A 9,453-nucleotide genomic window follows, 5' to 3' on the forward strand; every position below is an offset into this window, starting at 1 on the left:
GGGTGGGTACTCCTCCCCATGTTTGTCTCCTAATTTTGGTCTGGGGGCCAAGGAAGGTATTTGTAAGGGAGAATCAATTGACTCAGAGCCCGATCCTATCCAATTTTCCAGGACCGGTGCAATTATATCAATGGAACATGTGCTGCATTTAGTGGGGGCGACAGCAACTGTTACCATGCGCATACCAGATCTCATCTGATCTCGGAAGCTCAGCAGGGTCAGGCCTGGTTAGTACTTGGATGGGAGACCGCCTGGGAATTCCGGGTGCTGTAGGCTTATACCATAGTCTTTCGAGACTGAAGGTTCCCAACCATTGGGGGGGCAGTCACATAGGTCTCCTCAAGGTATGGGAGCATTTGTTCCCTTACCTTGGGGCTGCATTGCGGCTGCACTGGAGCTGGAAAGTTGGATAGGATTGTGCCCTCAATGGGCAGAAAGGGGGTTATACTTAACCCTTCCTAATCTACTGATTCTTTCATGAAATCCCCGCCCCCCAACTATTTTTAGCTTGTCTTCTTTTTTTCTACAGCTTTCCCACACTTGGGTTGCTGGAAGTAAGCACAATTGGGGAAAAGAGCCTTGGTGGTAGGGATTTGTGTTGGCAAATGTGAGTGTGGGAGCACATATTTAGTGAGGCAACATGTAGACCTAATTCTCACAACAGTAGATAAACTGGTAAACGAACTCTACTCTCTACCACTTCAGCACTGCAGCATCCCACCCAGTTGAATGCTGGGTTGAATGCTCCTTCATCCCAAACAAGATTCACACACATAAAAAATTAGCATGTCATGAAGAAACTTAGGTCGTGACCCTTCTCCCTGGCACCTGCATTTTCCATGTGAATGGATTTGTATTTGTTTGGTATGGAGGGGCATTCCATCATGTGAGTTCCCACATGCAAATGGAAGCAGTACATGCACAATGTAGGTTTCATTGCCTCCATAGTGACAGCTAAGCTATGGTCCTGCACCTACTGGCTAGATCCAGGGAGAGAAGGCTTACCTATGCATGGCGCTTAGGGCTGCCTTATTTCACAGGTGTTTTGCTGTGGTTGTGGAGGGAGAGCTCACAAGTGTCTGAAATGTTAAGAGCTTCATCAGACATGTGCTTAATTGTGCAAGTAAGGCAGCAACTGTTACCCTGCACATGCCCAATCTCGTCTGATCTAAGCTAAGCTCGTCTGATCTAAGCTTAGCTGATCTAAGCTGATCTAAGCTGATCTTAGCTGATCTAAGCTAAGCTCGTCTGATCTAAGCTCGTCTGATCTAAGCTGAACCTAAGCAAGATCAGGCCTGGTTAGTACTTGGATGGGAGACCACCTGATCGTCTGATCTAAGCTTAGCTGATCTAAGCTAAGCTCGTCTGATCTAAGCTCGTCTGATCTAAGCTGAACCTAAGCAAGGTCAGGCCTGGTTAGTACTTGGATGGGAGACCACCTGATCGTCTGATCTAAGCTTAGCTGATCTAAGCTAAGCTCGTCTGATCTAAGCTCGTCTGATCTAAGCTGAACCTAAGCAAGGTCAGGCCTGGTTAGTACTTGGATGGGAGACCACCTGATCGTCTGATCTAAGCTTAGCTGATCTAAGCTAAGCTCGTCTGATCTAAGCTCGTCTGATCTAAGCTGAACCTAAGCAAGGTCAGGCCTGGTTAGTACTTGGATGGGAGACCGCCTGGGAATACCGGGTGCTGTCGGCTTATACCAGAGTCTTTTGAGACTGAAGGTTGCCAACCAAGACAGATGGCACTAGGGTAGATGGAAGGTTGGGGTTAGGGGTAAATATAGAGGAGGTGTGTGAAATAGGGCAAACCAAATGGGGAATGGGGGCTTTAATAGGTTGCCCTGCCATGGTTGTGGGGTCAATCACACCCCCTCCCCACAGCAGTTAGAAAATCAATAGGGCTAACAAGCTGTATGGGAGAGGGAGCATGGTATTTGTGGATTTCACCTCCCTCCCACCGCCACCATCCTCCCTCTCTACTGAACAAGCTGATTGGCATGGCTGCTGCTTTTCCGTCTTCCATATGCTCCGCCCCAGCAGCTGTGTGAATGCACAACTGGACGAATACCCTCATATACAAGCAAGCTGCTGTGAAATCTAAAGGAGCTGCGTACGTATCCATACATAGAGGTGTTTGTTTCTGGTGAGTAAGATAGGACTACAGCCCAAGTCTTGCTGAACACGATGGCCTTGCCTCTGGCTGAAATAAATAACACCATTTTCAATCACCTCTATCCATATGATACGTTTAGGATTGAGGTACATGATGAGCCAGTCACTTGCCCAAGGCTACTTTGACTGACACGGGATGCAAAAGCACATTCCCTGGGTATATCTTGCCCATCAGTATATCTTGTTCATCCATCCATCTGCATTGCGAAGGCTGTCACTCTCATTTTCATTTTAATATAGTAAAAGCGATTTTTAATGATTGTATAATCAACAGGCAATGGCTGGTGTGCCACGGAAAGCGAATGCCCTGCCAAGGAGTAAGCTGTGGCTTACCAGAAAAAGTACAGCTCTCCACAAGCTTGTTAACATAATTACACGATCAGTAACCAGTTTTGTGTTTGTTTCCTTCAGTTTCTTCTGCAGATGTTGGCCGCAATCAGTCCTGAGAGAGCACATGACGAAAATGAACATTTCGCAAGAAAACTATCTATGAAGGCTGTTGGTGATTTTGACATGGATTCTTCCTTACCTGTCTTATAAATATTCAAACTAGTACTGGTTTTTCCTTCAGTAAGCCAAGCCAGAAAGTAACTCGTACTAAGATCCCCAACACTGTGTGGTACATTTTCCTATCCCTCCATTCAAAATTTGTTTGTTAGATGGATAGAAAGTCAACAGAGAATTCATAACCACTTATGACATTTGGAAGGGAATGAAAGGGCAGAGGCCTGAGTAAAGATTAGCTATTAAAGTCTGGGATACTACTCAATGGGGTAGGAAAGAGAGATGCAGAATGCAATGTATTTAAGGAGAGTGCATCTATTGTACATAAGAGTGTAGTGGATTAACTGTATAACAAGCATACTATGTAAAGACTGACTGAACATATATGCAAGGTTTTATTTTAACAGACCCTGTGCTTTTATTCTGTTTGAATAAACAGTAGTCTCTGATTTTGATCTTTAGTGAATCATGGGTGCTTTATTTTCATTGCTATGGTGGGAAGAAAAAAAAGCTTACCTATTTCTGAAATGTTTATCAAATCACAATTTCAAAAGAAAATAATGACAGCTCAGAATAAATCATGACATAAAAATGATAACCAAGAAGTGACAGCTAACATATCTGAGAATAAAACTTGCATATGCTCATTCTAGAGCAGGGGTGTCCAAAGTTTTTGGCAGGAGGGCCACATCATCTCTCTGACACTGTGTCAGGGGCCGAGGGGGAAAAAGAATTAATGTACATTTAAAATTTGAATAAATTTACATAAGTTTACATGAATATATTAAACTTATATATTAAAATGAATATATTAAAATGAATATATTAAAGATGAACTTATATGAATGAATGAAGGTCTTCCAATAGCTCAAGGCCTATAAAAGGCTTTGCACAAAGCAAGGCCAGCCTTTCCTTCACTGCCACTGCTGCATCACAGACGTGAAACAACAAGCAGTGGAGGGAGCCATCATCCCACAGCTCACGCAAGAGGTCAAACCGTCGCCCTCATGCTGAGAGCAGTTGCGTCAGGCCAGTGTGGGCTCCAACAAATCTCTGGAGGGCCAGAGGCTCATTGGAGACTGGGGGTTCCCTGAGGGCCACATTGAGAGGCCTAGAGGGCCGCAAGTGGCCCCAGGGCTGGGGTTTAGGCACCCCTGTTCTAGAGTAAAGGAAATGCAAGCCTAAATAAAACCAACAATGTTTTATACTTCTGTGGAATCTATAAGTTTGGTTTTAGGATGGATCTCAGAGTAAGGTCTGCAGATACTTAAAGTAGCCAGGATTTTGTTTTTTTTAAACACAAGCAAAAAAAATATTCATACAAGTTGGCTGTTCGTGTAAGCAACAAGATTACGCAAGATTGCTCATCTATGATCTAGAACACCTCTCTCTCTCTCTCTCTCTCTCTCTCTCTCTCTGTGTGTGTGTGTGTGTGTGTGTGTGTGTGTGTGTGTGGCTGCTTTCACAATTGCTAGCAGTGCCAACCTGTCCAGTGTAGAATGACAAATGACCCCTTTTTTGCTTTTCAGGTCTATTGTGCCTTTAATTAGTAAGTTCCTTCTTGAACCTTCCTGCTCCCTGAAAAAATGGTACTTTAATTACAGATTTCTTCTCATATTTTCCTTTTCATTTTTTTAAATGGAAAAAAATTACTACCATTATCCAATAAACATGAAAAGAAAAAATGACATGAAATCAGTAATGTCCCTTTGCCTCCCAAGAAAGAAAGAGGAACAACTAAATGCAGTTAAGATGCTATTCACCATGAGCAACTGAGAGCCCAATCCTATTCATGTCTACTCAGAAGTAAGTCCCATTAGAGTCAATGCGGCTTACTCCCAGGAAAGCTTGGATAGGATTGGGCTGTGAGACAGGCAACAAAATGTTGCATCTCCCCAATCCTAATACCTAGTTGGTTCAAGCAGAGCAATTCTCTCCCTCCTGACGTCCCATCTTCACGTTCTCCTGTTTTTTGTTTTGATTTTTTGTTTTTGGCCAACTGCCACCTCAATATTCCATGAGGCTTGCATTCACTTTTTCTTTCTTTATTTTCCAAAAATGTGCACTTACCTGTCCCTGGGGACTTCTACAAGTACAGAGAACCTGTACTTATCCTTAGGTGGCCTCATTATGCATTCAAATTCGTAAGCAATCACCTGCCTGAATTTGCTATTTGCATATAGAATAAAGATGTAGATATTGTCATAGATAATGACTGCTGCTCCTGTGCTAAACAGGAAGCTTAAAAAGGGGGCAGAAGCTGCTAATTAACTTTGCAGGGGACCTGTGCAGATGGAGATTTTATTATGATTTATGTAAGACATTTATAATCTCAGTTGTCCCACCACAATGAGGGGAGCAATATAAACATAAACAATATCAATATCTATAATATTAAATTGATAGCAGAATTTTGGCCATCAGTTTGGATGCTGCTGAAAAATAAACCCTCTATTGCATGGAATACTGTGGGTTAGGGCTGTCTGTTCCAGGTCTACAGAGCTTGCGTCCTGAGTACACTTCTGTACTGCAGCGAGTCATGGACTCTTCGCTCACAACAGGAGAGGAAACTGAACGCTTTCCACATGCGCTGCCTCCGACGCATCCTCGGCATCACCTGGCAGGACAAAGTTCCAAACAACACAGTCCTGGAACGAGCTGGAATCCCTAGCATGTATGCACTGCTGAAACAGAGACGCCTGCGTTGGCTCGGTCATGTTGTGAGAATGGATGATGGCCGGATCCCAAAGGATCTCCTCTATAGAGAACTCGTGCAAGGAAAGTGCCCTACAGGTAGACCACAGCTGTGGTACAAGGACATCTGCAAGAGGGATCTGAAGGCCTTAGGAGTGGACCTCAACAAGTGGGAAACCCTGGCCTCTGAGCGGCCCGCTTTGAGGCAGGCTGTGCAGCATGCTCTTTCCCAGTTTGAAGAGACACTTGGCCAACAGTCTGAGGCAAAGAAGGAAGGCCCATAGCCAGAGAGACAGACCAGGGACAGACTGCACTTGCTCCCAGTGTGGAAGGGATTGTCACTCCCAAATCGGCCTTTTCAGCCACACTAGACGCTGTTCCAGAACCACCATTCAGAGCGCGATACCAGAGTCTCTCGAGACTGAAGGTTGCCAACAACAAGGGCTGTCTGTTAATGCTGAAAGTCTGTTAAATCTGAACAACACCCTCTCCACTACTAGTCCATTAACCCCTTTCCTTAGGAAGCTCCACTGGTGTTACTACTCTACTCCCCACTCTAAGGTAGATATTGATTGGGAGGGGGCTGGAGGACAGGCTTACCTACCTTCCAGGCAGGGCCTCTGAGAGGAATTTTATCCAGGGGTACAAAGTTTCTTTTGGCCCCCTTTGCAAAGGGGTGAAACAGTAGGGGAGGGTGATGAAGGGCGAGCAGAATAGGAGCAGAGAGGGATGAAGCAGGGTGAGGGGAGGGTAGAGACAGCTGGAAAAGTCTTAGGAGCCCAGGTCTACCCACCCATGTGGCATCAGTAGTGTCCCTTGCATCCTATATGGTCAACAAGTCTGAGTAGACAGGAAAATGTCAGATCCCAGGAAATTTCTGGGCCCCCTCATTTGGCTTCTGGGTCCCCCTTTAGACCCTGGGCCTGGGTACAAATTACCCCCTTTATCCCCCTCTCCTAGGCCCTGCTTCCAGTGCTTGTGCTAGAGCTGCCACTCTCCATTTTGCCCTTGAGCAGGGCACTCCAGGAATGGAAAGCTCTTGAGGATGTTCTCACATAACACCAGAACCAGGGGACAGCCACTAAAATTGAGTGTTGGGAGAGTTAGAACAGACAAAAGAAAATATTTATTTACTCAGCGTGTGGTTGGTCTGTGGAACTCCTTGCCACAGGATGTGGTGATGGCGTCTAGCCTGGACGCCTTTAAAAGGGGATTGGACAAGTTTCTAGAGGAAAAATCCATTACGGGGTACAAGCCATGATGTGTATGCGCAACCTCCTGATTTTAGAAATGGGTTATGTCAGAATGCCAGATGCAAGGGAGGGCATCAGGATGAGGTCTCTTGTTATCTGGTGTGCTCCCTGGGGCATTTGGTGGGCCGCTGTGAGATACAGGAAGCTGGACTAGATGGGCCTATGGCCTGATCCAGTGGGGCTGTTCTTATGTTCTTATGATGCACCTTTTCCAACCCCTAACTTCTTTAGAAAGCTCCTTTGGTATTGCTGAAGGAGGGGAGCTCTGTCAAGTAGGGTTTAACAGACCTCTGGGTCCTTGGAAAACTGTACATTGTTTCCAAAATCAGCTGATTTGAAGAAATCAAGTGTTTTCTATATATCACATGATTTACATGTGTTCTAAAATCACATATTTACCATGTAGCACCAGCAGCGCCTTAGCAGTGCTCAACAGCCCCAATAACATCAGAAGAGCCCAGCTAGATCTGGCCAGAGGTCAGCCTGATTCAGCACCCTGTTTCCCACAGGGGCCAACAAGACACCTGTGGGAAGCTCACGTGCAGGAGATGAAGGCATAACCTTCCCCATTGCTACTCTGCTCAGAGAGGCATACTCCTTCTGAACCTGAAGGTCACATATAGCTATGATGGAAATGATTTACATGCACCTGAATAATGTCAAAAATGAGCAAGGGCACAAAGCAGCCAGCAGCACTTTTGAACCCCATTGATTTCACTGGGAGAGATTTAAGCATGTACTTAACTTTCCTCTTGGAAAAACGAGGATTAAAGCAGAATCCTAGGCACAGTTACTGGAGAGTAAGTGCCATCAACCTCCTTGGAGCTTACATTCAGCATGCATCAGGCAGGACTGCACAAATTCCTTGTGGATTGTGTGTCCTGAACACATTGATTGTTCTGCTCCGGGGTGCGTGAATGAACAGTTGCAGACCTCAGCCTTCAAAACTGGCATTGAAGCCACAGGCAGCAAGAGAGGCAGCTTTATCTGCCTGAACTTGCTGAGAGGCGAGCTGTGATTTCCCCATTACAGATTGGTTTTGACAGCCACTAGCAGGTGGTTAAAGTGCTAAATGCTTTATAAGATAAATCAACAGTGGGGGTATTCATTACAGTGCAAGCAGGCGGGTGAAGGTTGCAATTCTATATGCACTTACTGTTCCATGGGACCCATTGAGTCCCACTGCATTCAGTGAGGCTTACTTCTGAGTCAACATGCAAAAGATGGTGGGAGGGCGTTTTGGAGGCAGGGGCATTTTGGGGTGGGGAGGGTGGAACAGGGAGAGGATCAGGCCCAGGAGGGGATGGGATCAGTAAAGCTGGCCTCCACCATATCCTAACCATATCCTGGTGTTACGCCGGGCTTCCCAGATTTGTGCCAGCAAATATCCGAGAAGCCCCATAGGAACTTCTAGGTTTTACTTGGTATAAGAAGAAGTGTATCCCTTTACTCCAAGGTGACCTGCAGCTGCCTCTGAACCTGTGTTAGATACAGTGTGGCCTGGCTGTGTTGATGCAGGTTAAGATTGCACCGTGAGTCAAACAAAAGGAGCTTGTGCAAGAGCACTACATCGTTGGAACTTATGCAGGAGAACTTCTAGACCAGGGGTGTCCAAAGTTTTTGGCAGGAGGGCCACATGGTCTCTCTGACACTGTGTTGGGGGCCGGGGGGGGGGGGAAGAACTAATTTACATTTAAAATTCAGATAAATTTACATAAGTTTACATAAATGAATATATTAAAGATGGAACTTACATGAATGAATGAAGGTCTTGCAGTAGCTCAAGGCCTATGAAAGGCCTTGCACAAAGCAAGGCTGGCCTTTCCTTTGCTGCTGCTACTGCATCACAGATGTGAAACAACAAGCAGTGGAGGGAACCCTCATCCACAGCTCACGTGAGACGTCAAACAGTTGCCCTCACACTGAGAGCACTTGTGTCGGGCCAGTGTGGGCTCCAACAAATCTCTGGAGGGCCAGAGGCTCATTGGAGACTGGGGGCTCCCTGAGGGCCGCATTGAGAGGCCTCAAGGGCCGCAAGTGGCCCCAGGGCCGGGGTTTGGGCACCCCTGTTCTAGACAGATGGTGCCTCTGAACTAGTTCTCTCTTAAAGAAGTACGAAGCTTAACACTAATGTGTTTTCCTGCATCCCTGGGAGATTCGTTTTCACAACTGATTGCCACTTCTCAAAATACACAGTACTGTATAACAAATTTTGAAGGGTAGCCATGCTTTCATAGTGCAGAAAGAACAAAGAGTCCTGGGGCTTGAGAAAAGATTAATGGCATGATCCTATGTATGTTTACTCTGAGGTTACGTCCTATGTAGATGAACATTTTTTTTTCCATTTCTGAACATGAGTTTCAATGAGGCTTTTGCATGCAGATCCTCTACATATAAAGGCAAGAATTATGAAGACATGACCATTGTGCTTCTGTAGATTAAAATGGCATTTAATATCCTGTAAAGTTAAAAGCCCTGAATGACATAGGAAGATTAAGAACGCTGGCTTCTCGAAATAGATTCACACAGACATCCAATTACCCATTCTCTTTTTTAATTAGATAGCTGGGAATGAGATCTCATTAGCAGACCTTAGAATTCAAATTATGATCATGATTAGGTGAGGATAAAAAGAACGGATTTCAAGGAAGCTTTGGTTTAGCATGGACTTGGGTATCTTTGGGAGCATTTGAGCCAACAGCTAAATGGATATCCTGAAGAAGAGTCTCTATCATTTCATTTTTGCAGGTGTAATGTCTGTACTGCCTTAAAGCTTCTTGCACTCAACTCCCTTGACTGTTCATTTAATCTTTCGCCAGAATAATCTT

General features: G+C 45.2%; 1 pseudogene; it reads left to right on the forward strand.

Moving 5' to 3' along the window:
• The first annotated feature begins 156 nt into the window (after positions 1-156).
• Positions 157-276, forward strand: LOC136656715 (5S ribosomal RNA; annotated as a pseudogene).
• Positions 277-9,453: the final 9,177 nt, after the last annotated feature.

This window comes from Tiliqua scincoides, chromosome 6, assembly GCF_035046505.1.
Source record: "Tiliqua scincoides isolate rTilSci1 chromosome 6, rTilSci1.hap2, whole genome shotgun sequence".
Classification (NCBI taxonomy): domain Eukaryota; kingdom Metazoa; phylum Chordata; class Lepidosauria; order Squamata; family Scincidae; genus Tiliqua; species Tiliqua scincoides.